We start from the raw sequence: 12,814 nt of genomic DNA, 5'->3' as shown, positions 1-12,814 counted from the left end.
TTAACAATGCTACAGGAGGGACCAATCTCCTTAGCTGCACGTGAGCAAAGCTGCAGTCTTTATGAGTCCTTCCTATGTACTCTTCCATCTTTTCTTTTATGGTAATGTAGTAATTTGTAACCAGAGATACAGCCACTTCCTTGACAATATAAGACATAAGATCGATGTGCAGGGTGAACAATTTTTCTGCAGTAATGATCAAATAATGCCATGACTATAAAATAGTTAAGAACCATGATATAAGAGTCCTGGAAACAGTGACCATGCATTTTCAGTGTAGACAGCTGTGAGCTTGTGTAATCTCTACTGCTCACCGTGGTAGATCATTGCGACCTTGGCCCAGTTAATTAACTTTCTAAGCATGTTTCCTCATATCTAAAAATAGGAATAATAACTTTTACCTTCATTGTTTATTACGAGAAAGAAATGAGATAATTTTTATAGAATGCTGATATAGACTTTCAATCAATGGTAATGACAATGATGAAGAAAATGATGTTGGTAATGTATCTATCTATATATTCTTACAGCTATCCTTTTGTATCTGTTTTCCCCCTATCTAAAAAATTTTTTATTCTCTCATTTTACCTGGTACAATTTTCATTAACTGTTAGGATATAGCTCAGATTTTATCTGCTTCAAGAGCATTTTCTTTACATACCCCAGGCTGAGCTGAGTTCTACATTTTTATCTCTGCATATCTTTCTTTAAGGGAAAGTATTGAAATGGAGCAGGACTTTGTAGGGCTCCTGGGCAAGGAAGCCTTTCTGTGTCCCCCTTCCACTTTTGCAGGGAACAGACTTCAGCCTCCATGACCCTTCCTGAGTCCCCAAATGCAGATTCAAATAGTTGCTAGTCACAGAAGGAAAGGAATGCAGAAACAAGAAAGGAATAACCAGGAAATGACAGTGCAGACACCGATGATGGGAAAGATTGAAGGCAGGAGAAGAAGGGACAACAGAGGATGAGATGGATGGATCACATCACCGACTTGATGGAGGTGAGTTTGAGCAAGCTCCAGGAGATGGTGAAGAACAGGGAAGCCTGGCATGCTGCAGTCCATGGTTTCACAGAGTCGGTCACAACTGAGTGAATGAACAACAAAATGCAGAGCAGGCAGCTCTAAGTGGTTCAAAAATCTACTTATTTGGGTTACTTTTTTAAAAATTGGATATGTAAAAGTTTAAGTTTTATATTAGTGAGCTTTTGAGCTAAAAAGGGTCTTAGCCTGAAGTAAAAAAAAAAAATAATAACCTACAGGCTAATACACAGAGCCTATCTTTGGTCCATTTATATAACATTAGTAGGTACTCAGTAATAATTGGACTTAGATATAAAGTTACTAACTTTATGTCTAAGTTATATATATATATAACTTAGATATAAAGTTACTAACAATTTTGCTGTATATTCAGAATTTCCCAAGGGAATGTGGGCTTCCCAGGTGGCATTAGTGGCAAAGAACCTGCCCGTCAATGCAGGATACATTACAGACATGGGTTCAATTGCTGGATTGGGAAGATCTCCTGGAGGAGGGCATGACAACTCCAGTATTCTTGCCTGGAAAATCCAATGGACAGAGGAGACTTGGGGGCTATGGTCCATAGGGTCTCAAAGAGTCGGACATAAGTGACTTGGCACACATGTGCAATTATTGAACTTATGTTCAAAGCTACTAACTACAATTTTGTGGTATATTCAGAATATTCCCAAGGGAACATCATGTCTTAATTGAGTTCAGATTCAGATTCCAGAGGTAGAGGGCTTGGCTTATTTGTTTCTTTAAATATGTCCATTAATCTATTCAGCTTTAAAGTCCAAGACTTTTAAAAGAGCTCTCTGGGAGATGGGTGTATCATGACTTCCCTTTATAGCTCTACAGTAAGCTAATACCTTGGGTATCATGTATATCCAATAAATATCTGTTATTTAAAATAAATTAATGATCCTAAATTTCATAAAGCATATATTCTTTAAATAAGCCCCTTATAACTGAAAGCCTTTCTTCAGGCTTTGAAAAATACATATTCTTGAAGAGAAAACTCAACCCCAACCCATTTAGAAATATTTAATTGTATCTGTTGAATTAATATGTGGATTTTTTTAGTTGAAAGATATTGAATAAAAACTTCACACATGAGAATTGTCACCTAATGTAGGCAAGTTGAGATTATCAGAAGGAAAGATGATGAGTTATCTGTCTTATAAAAATGCCTATTCTTGTCTCTAAATCCACAGATGGTGAGGATGAGGATGCATAGATGAGTGGATGGAGGGAGCAATGAAGAGGTAGATGGAGGGAGGAAGGGAGGAATAATATTTACTTCACATTTGCTATATCCATACAGGATAAAAAAGAATTTCAGCTTTCACAGACTCTTCCATGAAAGAGAATTGCAACCTTCTTCCATGTTAGTCTTTCAGCTTGCCTCCCTAAAATACTTTTTTTTTTTTTAATTTTGAAAAGTAATTTCAAGCACACTGAAAACACAATAAAATCAATGTGGAATTGTAATTAAGTTCCAGATCAACATATTCTAGAGGAAGACAAAAGTAAGCAGCTGGAACTCTCTTATTTTATGAACTAATTGAATTATACATAATCCACTTACTGTTCAATTAGTCTAATTATGGTCAACATCAGTCTCTGTTTTTAAGATGACAGAATATAATTCTGCCACTTTTTTGGAACTAGCACTGTCAAACTGATATTAAGTAGATTTTGTGCCTAATGCATTATTTCCATCTACTTGGCAGTAGTACTATATAAATAAAATGATTCAAAATAAAATAATTTTTTCAACAAATTTCTTTGGAATCTTTATTTCTTTTTATATTCATTTTTGGTCGAATATTATATGGTTTTATAATATTCATGTATCTTCATTCAACAGAAATAAAGTCAAGGCATCCATACTGTTCTAGGATGAACTAAAATTGTAAACATAAACCACTTAAAGTAATAAGAATAATTAAGTTGACAACAAAAAATCTTGAAAATTATTTAACCAGTTCATTAAGTGCAATGTCTAATTTGGCTTTGTATGTAGTAGAATTTAAACTACTTTACTGGGGATTCCCAGCTGGCAAGAGTGGTAAAGAACCTGCCTGCAAATATGGGAGACATAAGAGACATGGGTTCGATCCCTGGTTTGAGAAGATCCCCTGGAGGAGGGAATGGCGACCCACTTCAGTATTCTTGCCTGGAGAATCTCATGGACAGAAGTGCCTGGCTGGCTACAATCCACAGGGTCAAAAAGAGTCAGAGACGACTCACACACATGCAAACACACACACACACACACACACACACACACACACACACACACACTCACATATAAATACAGTTTCAATGCAGCCTGAAAACTCATCGTTAGAAGTTACAAAACCCAGGTAATAACTATTAGATAGCAATAAGAAATCGACTTCAAACATTTCAAGTACTGGTAGTGGAGCAAACAATTTAAATCTTCTATGACTCACTCAAACGTTTGTTGTTCACATATTTAGCAAGACTAAGCTCACAAATTAAACCATAAAATAAGCCAAAACTTTGTAACAAAACACCAGGAGTTAAACAGAAAACCAGGAAAGTCATCAGGATTGTGTTATTTCAGTTCAGAGGAAATCCCCCAAAGCCAGACAATGGAGCAAATCCACTGAACACTCTTGTCCAATATAACATCTATGAAAATAATAAATGGGATGCTCCCAGATACACTTAGTTCCAGAAATATTTTCCTTTGTATGCACAATGTTTTGGCAATTTTAAAATTGGTCACTGATGTTTAAAAAAAATCAAGATACTTTAAATAAAGTTCTGCAATTCAAGTTTATTGTGAAAACTTCAATGTGTCAGCACTAAACTCATGGTTCCTCAAAGCAATGATGCCCTCAATTTGAGTGACTATGATTACTTCAGAAGGATCATGTGCTTTTCTGAGGCCAGGATCGCTGCCACACCCAACAATGTGGCCTGAGATCTATTTCAGTTATTCATCTTATATGCGTGAGCCTGGTAGAAACAGTATGGGATTTAAGATCCTTGGCCTCAAGGAAGAAGAAATATGGAAAACTTGACCACTCCACACAAACCTGAACTTAAATCCTCTGAACAGAGATGGTAAATTTGGGTGATAATTTTCTTTCCCTAGGATCCATCATAGCACCTGGTGTGTCAATTTAAGTTTGTTGAATAGTGATTTGTCCAAAAGTCATCAGTAAATGTTAAGGTGAACTGGGAGTAAAATCTTCTGGGATTCAAACAAAGCAATTGGAATTTGAGGTCTATATACCTAGTCCCTGGAGAAGGAAATGGCAACCCACTCCAGTGTTCTTGCCTGGAGAATCCCGGGGATGGGGGAGCCTGGTGGGCTGCCATTTATGGGGTCACAGAGTTGGACACGACTGAAATGACTTAGCAGCAGCAGCAGCATACCTAGTCCCAAATTAATCATTCAGTTAACATCTCACCAAATTAACTGGTTGCTCAATTAAATCAATGAAATCAATCCCATTGTTTGGTAAATCAAAGATAAGGACCAAGTGTTGTCTTTTTATAGGACAATAGCTGTAATCTATATAAATGATTTTCCCCCCAAATATTTCTTGAACTAGGAGCTACTTTCCAAATTTCTCTAAAATCAAACAATTATATAAAGGAGTGAAAAAAATTCCCTGAAAGACAAAAGAATGATTGGAAAATAAAGAAAGTAGAAGCGGAATAGTTTTTCTTAAGGATTATATTACTTCAAAGTGTGTGCAAATAAGCATATAGTTTTTGCAATCTGTGAAAGTGTTTTCTGTAAACTGGGCAATTTAATTGACTTTATTTATTCTGTGCTGTGCTGTGCTTAGTCGCTCAGTCTGTCTGACTGTTGTGACCCAAGGACTGTAGTCCACCAGGCTCCTCTGTCCATGAGGATTCTCCAGGCAAGAATACTGGAGTGGGTTGCCATGCCCTCCTCCTGGGGATCTTCCCAGCCCAGGGATCAAACCCACCTCTCCCACACTGTAGGTGGATTCTTTACCGTCTGAGCCCCCAGGGAAGCCCAAGAATACTGTAGTGGGTAGTCTGTCCCTTCTCCAGGAGAACTTCCAGACCCAGAAATCAAACCAGGGTCTTGTGCATTGCAAGCACATTCTTTACTAGCTGAGTTACCCAGGAAGCACAACACTTTACCCTAGTAAAAACTAAAATTGTGGGGAAAAAAAAAAAAAAAAACTTAGGAAAAAAATCTAAATCTACCTCAAGGTCTTATCATTAGTTTTGTAAACAATGAACTGCATTTATTTTATATTGTCATATTTTTATTTTTAATTGTCATATATTTTATATGAAACTGCATTTCATTTATATTGTCAAAAAATGAAAGAAAAAAAAAGTGGGTAGTTACACGATTTTTCATTTATTTTTGGAGAAGCAACATGTTCATGCCAAGCTGGATCATGATTATCAGGAAATTTGTCAAAATACACGTATAATAATAAAAATTACATTGTTTCCCATGAAAGAATAAAAACATTTACTCACTAAGTTTTCTTTTTTTAGGAAAAAAAAGCACAATAATTCGAATAAACATGCATTCCAGTACACGTTGATGCACTCTGCACCTGATCCCTATTAAGCTGCTGTTGATCCTGTCTATCTAACAGTAACTATCAAAATTAAAAAGGGATTAAGATGAAGTGTCAGTTTCTATTTTGACTGCTTCCAGTAAGACATTTGGAAATGCTTTACTGACTAATTTTTACAATATCTTGTAGGGCTACTATTGAGTATCCTGTAAAAGCAGTTGAAAGGAATCAAAAAAGCAAATTATTTCTTTGGAAAAAATGAGTTGTCCATATTCAGAGAAGTTGAAATGCTCTGAATAACCACAACATTCATTCATTTGAGTGTTGTTTGAAGGTATGTTATTTCAAATCTGGCCAAAAATACTAGACATGAGAAATAAATTGCAAACAGAAAGGTATAGAAGAAGATGCTCTAGAACTAATTGGACGAATGAGCTATGCAAACTACAGAAAGTTTTTCTGAATCCAGAAATAAAATACTCATATATTTAAAAACGTATATTTAAAAAATATTCCTGGTCTAATTTACCAAGCTGACATACCCCCAAAAGGATTGTGGTTACTATAAATGATTTTATCAGTAAAATTTCTTAAAGTACTACACTGGGAAGATGAAAAATTCAGAGACAATAAAGTCTCATTGTGATGACTATAATTCATGGAGCTAGATGTTGTAGATGACATTATAAGGAAGAACCTCAATATTAAATGATGTAGGAAGCATCAAAGAAGAACTCTTCCTTTGCCTTTCACTATATTTATAGCATTTCATGCTTCAAGGAAAGGCATTTTATTTGAGAGCATTCATTTTTAGCTAGAAAGCTCTTGAAAGAGGATCTGGCACATAGTAAGTGCTACATATGCTGCTATTTTTGTTATTACTATTTCCATAAACTTTCTTTGACAAATTAATTAAGCAAAAGGATTTAATAGGTATATATGAAATATAAATTGTAAGCCAATGAAAAATAAAATTCTTCTCACACAAAAATATGTTCTTTAATATTTCACTACCTTTGAGTAGTTACTGTTTCTAAGAAACTTCTAGATTAACTAACACCTTCTCCAATATTTAAATTACTATAAGCACTAAGAAGAATAAATATACACAAAAAATAGAAAGAAATATGTCTCTTCCCTCATAGTAATTTTAGCCAGTGTGATTTTATTGAAGGACATTCCACTGTCTCAGGTTTCTTATCTAAACCATATAAATTTGCAAAATTATTAAAATGGGACTGTTTCATAAAACAAACCCTAAAGCTTCATTTATCACTTTCAGGATATTCTCCCATGCTTCTTTGATTAATACTTTTATTAGAGGCATTCAATACAGATAATGCAAAATTAAATGGATTTTGCCAGAATACATTATAGCCATTAAAATAAATCAGACTATTAAATGGAGGGAAAAAGTAAAATCTGAAAAAGAAATATAATTCCATATAAGTTATGACAGAGTCAATTAATCACATAACTACGATTTGAGACTTTCTCTATAGAAGGAAAGGAATAAAGTCCCATTTAATACTTCATCATTATTGTCACATTCTCTAAAGAAAAGACCATGAGCCAAGCACCAGTATGTACTGGACCTGAAGACAAAATTTTCTTTGTTTTTTCCTGACTACCCTTGACTCAACTACCCCCTGCAGCACTTTTCAGAGATGATATAAAGTATGAACCAATCCAAATTTCTGTCTTTCAAAAACTGTTTGAAATAAGTCATTTGGGAAGAGCTCTTGTCGTTTGTCATTCTGTCTTCATTTCCACATTCTGCTTCTGAAAATTTTTCTCTAGTGTTCCATTTCACAAAATTGCCTCCAATTTCCAATTACCTTAATAACATGATAGAACATTTACTTGACTTTAATTATTGAACTTCACAAGTTTTTTGGCCTTTAAGATTTCCTCTTAAATAATAAAAAAGGCAAGATGAACATTTTTTTACAAGTGCAATTGTGCACCCAAAATGAATTCATAGAATTATAATTAAGTTCATTTTTACCAAATACCAAAATCCACTATGAAGCCTTTTTAATAATGTCTGAGTTTTATGTGATTCCTGAAATTTATTATTTATTGATTTAATAGATTTTTAGGTGTCAGTTATAGTTTAGTAAATTTAAGTGATAATTGAAAAACTTTTTCTCTGATACTGCTTGATGACAAATTTAATAAATCAAAAATTCTACTTCTGACTATGTGGTTAGAGCCTATTAAGGGGACATGGAAGCAAAAAAATACATTCTTTCCCTCATAGAACTTACAAGATAGTTGAAAAGACAGGAGCAACATGTAAGAGATGTTTGGAAACAACTAAAATATTCTTGGATTTTTGATGCAACAGAATTAAGCAGGACAAAGAGGAAGGAGGAGGGGGTGAAAGGGATTTGGATTTTTATAAAGAGGTGCAGGAGGAGATTTTTAGGCAGTTTCAAGATTCCAAGGAGAAGGCAATGGCAACCCACTCGAGTACTCTTGCCTGGAAAATCCCATGGACAGAGGAGCCTGGTAGGCTGCAGTCCATGGCGTCGCTAAGAGTTGGACACGACTGAGCGACTTCACTTTTCACTTTCATGCATTGGAGAAGGAAATGACAACCTACTCCAGTGTTCTTGCCTAAAGAATCCCACCGACGGGGGCGCCTAGTGGGCTGCCGTCTATGGGGTCACACAGAGTCAGACATGACTGAAGCGATTTAGCAGCAGCAGCAGCAGCAGCAGCAGCAAGGTTCCAAAAAGATAAAACAGGATCTCTAGAACAAATATGGTCAGGAAGGAGGATGCCTTCTTAAGGAGGAAGGAGTATGCACATGAAATAGACTAAATGAGAATATTCAGGTGTTTGTTCCTAAATAGATATAGCCTGCCTTTCACTGTAAATTACATCATTCGGACACAGCCTGCTGGAAGTTCAGTTCAGTTCAGTTGCTCAGTCGTATCCGAGTCTTTGCGACCCCATGAATCGCAGCATGCCAGGCATCCCCGTCCATCACCAACTCCTGGAGCTCACTCAAACTCATGTCCATTGAGTCATTGATGCCATCCATCTCATCCTCTGTTGTCCCCTTCTCCTGCCCCCAATCCCTCGCAGCATCAGCTCTTTTCCAATGAGTCAACTCTTCACATGAGGTGGCCAAAGTATTGGAGTTTCAGCTTTAGCATCCGTCCCTCCAATGAACACCCAGGACTGATCTCTTTTAGAATGGACTGGTTGGATCTCCTTGCAGTCCAAGGGACTCTCAAGAGTCTTCTCCAACACCACAGTTCAAAAGCATCAATTCTTCAGCGCTCAGCCTTCTTCACAGTCCAACTCTCACATCCATACATGACCACTGGAAAAACCATAGCCTTGACTAGATGGACCTTTGTTGGCAAAGTAATGTCTCTGCTTTTGAATATGCTATCTAGGTTGGTCATAACTTTCCTTCCAAGGAGTAAGCGTCTCTTAATTTCATGGCTGCAATCACCATCTGCAGTGATTTTGGAGCCCCAGAAAAATAAAGTCTGACATTGTTTCCACTGTTTCCCCGTCTAATTCCCATGAAGTGATGGGGACAGATGCCATGATCTTAGTTTCCTGAATGTTGAGCTTTAGGCCAACTTTTTCATTCTCCTCTTTCACTTTCATCAAGAGGCTCTTTAGTTCCTCTTCACTTTCTGCCATAAGGGTGGTGTCATCTGCATATCTGAGGTGATTGATATTTCTCCCGGCAATCTTGATTCCAGCTTGTGCTTCTTCCAGTCCAGCATTTCTCATGATGTACTCTGCATAGAAGTTAAATAAGCAGGGTGACAATATACAGCCTTGACGTACTCCTTTTCCTATTTGGAACCAGTCTGTTGTTCCATGTCCAGTTCTAACGGTTGCTTCCTGACCTGCATATAGGTTTCTCAAGAGGCAGGTCAGGTGGTCTGGTATCCCCATCTCTTTCAGAATTTTCCACAGTTTATTGGGATCCACACAGTCAAAGGCTTTGGCATAGTCAATAAAGCAGAAATAGATGTTTTTCTGGAACTCTCTTGCTTTTTTGATGATCCAGCGGATGTTGGCAATTTGATCTCTGGTTCCTCTGCCTTTTCTAAAACCAGCTTGAACATCAGGAAGTTCACGGTTCACATATTGCTGAAGCCTGGCTTGGAGAATTTTGAGCATTACTTTACTAGCGTGTGCTGCTAAGTCACTTCAGTCGTGTGCGGCCCCATAGACAGCAGCCTACCAGGCTCCTCCATCCCTGGGGTTCTCCAGGCAAGAATACTGGAGTGCTGAGATGCGTGCAATTGTGTGGTGGTTTGAGCATCCTTTGGCTGGAAAGTGGCATATTATAATACTTAAAGAGATAGGCGTTATTTTTAGAAATTTGAATTTCCAGTATGATTCTTGTCATTTAACTACATGTATTAAATTGGGCAAGGGACAAATCATTTAAGAATTAGCCCTTGATGAACTGATACTTGTTCCCATGCCCCACCCTCTACTTCTTGTATAATTTAGTGATCTCAACATTTTCATCTATGAGATGTCTCTCTAAAGTGCTCTTCTTCGACCTCAGCTGCTTCAACAATCCTGTCCTCCACACTTCTGCTACCTATCTATGATTATACCTTTGATCTTATAATTAAAAATATGTATCCATCCCTGGAGGAGGGCATGGCAACCCACTCCTGTATTTTTGCCTGGAGAATGGACAGAGGAACCTAGTGGGCTACAGTCCACAGGGTTACAAAGAGTTGGACATGACTGAGCACCTAAGCACAGCACATCCATTCCTTAATCTGTATTTCAGACACTGTCCTCTCCAAATCCTCCCTCCTCTCTTTCCATTTTATTCTCTAGCATATCCTATATCCATAAATTCTTCTTCTCACTGTGACTTCCAATTTATTGACCTTTTCACTTGTCCACTTTTTATCACCTCCATTATGTCCTCACTTTTGCTCTCACCCAGCTCGATTACATGGTCAATCACAGTAATCATTCCCTTTCAAATACTCTCAACTCACTTGGTCTCTCTTCTTCCATCATCTTGCCTAGCAAGGTACCAAATCTGGCTAAATCTAAGCCTTTGACTACTCAAGGCCTATATCTAAGCTTCTGAATACTCCTGAAGAAAAATGTACAGCCAACCTGAGAAGTTTTTATTTAAATCCTTGACAGAAATCTCAAGTGGGCTCTTAGTGCTTTCTTAGCATTAAGTATATTTCCCTAGTCAATTCACTTTCTCATTCTACATGGCTCCTTTGAAACCTTTTATTCACTCTTCAGATTTTCCCTGTCTTTCATTCACTTGTTTTTCCCAGTTAAAGGTACTGCTTAAACTTTTCCATAAAAAAATATAAGATCAGAGTAAGATGTCCATGTTCTTCTACTACCAACTTAGTATCTTATATCTGTATCCATATACTTTGCCTTCTCTTTTTCCTTTGTAAGATGGAAGCAACTAAGACCAATCTACTGGTTGTTCTATGCCATGCCACAAAAGGGTCTGGCTCCTGAAATCTTCCTCCCTCTTTCTTTCAGCCTCAAATTTTGTTCTGTAGAAGTCAGCAAACTATGGTCTGTGGGGCCAAACTTGGCTGGACACCTAAGTCAAAAATGATTCTAAAAATTTTAAGTGGTTGAAAAAAATCAAAGAATAATATTTCATGACACAAAATTATATGAAATTCAAAGATTAACATCTATAAAGAAAGTCTTATGGGAACACAGCCTTGCTCATCTACAGTACTCTTATACTCTAAGAGCAGGGTTGAAGAGTTACAACAAAGATGTCTGGCTATAAAGCTAAAAATATGTAATGCCTGGCCCTTTATAGCAAAATTTTCCTAGTCTCAGTTCTGTCTGTAAAATAATTCTCAATAACACGGAAATGTGCTGTAATCACTCACATGGTAAAAACAAAGACCGTCCTTTGACTTCATTTCTCCCTCCAGCTATACCATCCCTTCAGTGCTTTCATTTGCAGCAAAAATCATTACAATAATTATCAGCTCCTACCGTTTTAGTCATTCAATCATGTCCGACTTCTTGTGACCCCATGGACTGCAGCCCACCAGGCTCCTTTGTCCATGGGATTCTCCAGGCAAGAATACTGCAATGGGTTGCCATTTCCCTCTCCTACAGTTTCCACTCCATTTTTCCTGTTTGCTTTGAGGTCGCTCTGATAAGCATCTGTATCCACCACCGAACTGAAATTAATCTTTTATGCTGCAAGTAGAGCACTAATGGTCACTTCATTCACTTGGTACTCTGTTGTTAGCCCTTTGACAGGAATCACTTTCTCCTTCACTTGCATTTGGGTTCCATCCTTTCTTGATCAATTCCCTTCTTATCTGGCTGATTCTTCTTTGTTTCTTTTGCTGAATATTCTCATTTCCCCAACATTTAATATCTGGAGAGCTCTCAAGCTGTCATCTGACCTCTTATCTTTTCTTCCTCTGCTTGCTGGGTGATCTCATCTAGTGCCATGATTTTACAGGATGTGAATAAACTGATGCTCTTACATGTATAGTTGTACCCCAGACCAGATTTATATATACAAGAGCATGTTTTTTATATATATATATATATATATATATATATATATGACTTCCCTGGTGGCTCAGATGGTAAAGTGTCTGCCTACAATGCAGGAGACCCAGGTTCAATCCCTGGGTTGGGAAGATCCCTGGAGAAGGATATGGCAACCCACGCCAGTACTCTTGCCTGGAAAATCCCATGGACGGAGGTGCGTGGTAGGCTACATCCATGGGGTCGCAAAGAGTCGGACATGACTGAGTGACTTCACTTTCACTATATAAATTTATAACCTAAAAACACACTCTAGATTTTGGCCCCCAAACCTTCACCTTCTTTGATGTCTTTCCCATCTCAGTAAAAGGCAACCTTTGTTCCTCCAAATGCTTAAACCAAAATTTTTGTTATCACTTTGATTTTTCTGTTTCTCATATTCAAATTCTATTGACTCTTTGATATATTTTAAACTGTAACACCCAAATACTATTAGGTCTCTTTAAAATAAACCAAAATATTCAAGCACTTTTCACTGCCTCCATTCCTATGTCCTTAACCCTAGTTCAAATAATCATTTTACATCTTGACTACAGTAGCAGCTTTATTTGTTCTCTCTATTCCACCCTTGTTCCCTCAGGCAACTTCCTTTTTTATACGGCTCTCCATTACAAAATAATTGAAATCAAAACATTGAACCATGACCTGTGTGGGCCCAGATTTT

The 12,814-nt window shown here is 37.2% G+C and overlaps 1 non-coding gene across 1 annotated transcript; it reads left to right on the top strand.

The window, feature by feature from the left end:
* Positions 1-12,170: 12,170 nt before the first annotated feature.
* TRNAC-ACA lies at positions 12,171-12,242 on the top strand. The gene has a single exon. It is a non-coding gene; the product is annotated as a tRNA-Cys (tRNA).
* The last annotated feature ends 572 nt before the right edge of the window (positions 12,243-12,814 follow it).

The sequence above is a fragment of the Bison bison genome, unplaced genomic scaffold (assembly GCF_000754665.1).
Source record: "Bison bison bison isolate TAMUID 2011002044 unplaced genomic scaffold, Bison_UMD1.0 scf7180017864474, whole genome shotgun sequence".
Lineage (NCBI taxonomy): Eukaryota > Metazoa > Chordata > Mammalia > Artiodactyla > Bovidae > Bison > Bison bison.
The sequence above is the reverse complement of the archived record's forward strand: the minus strand, read 5'-3'. Positions and strand labels throughout refer to the sequence as shown.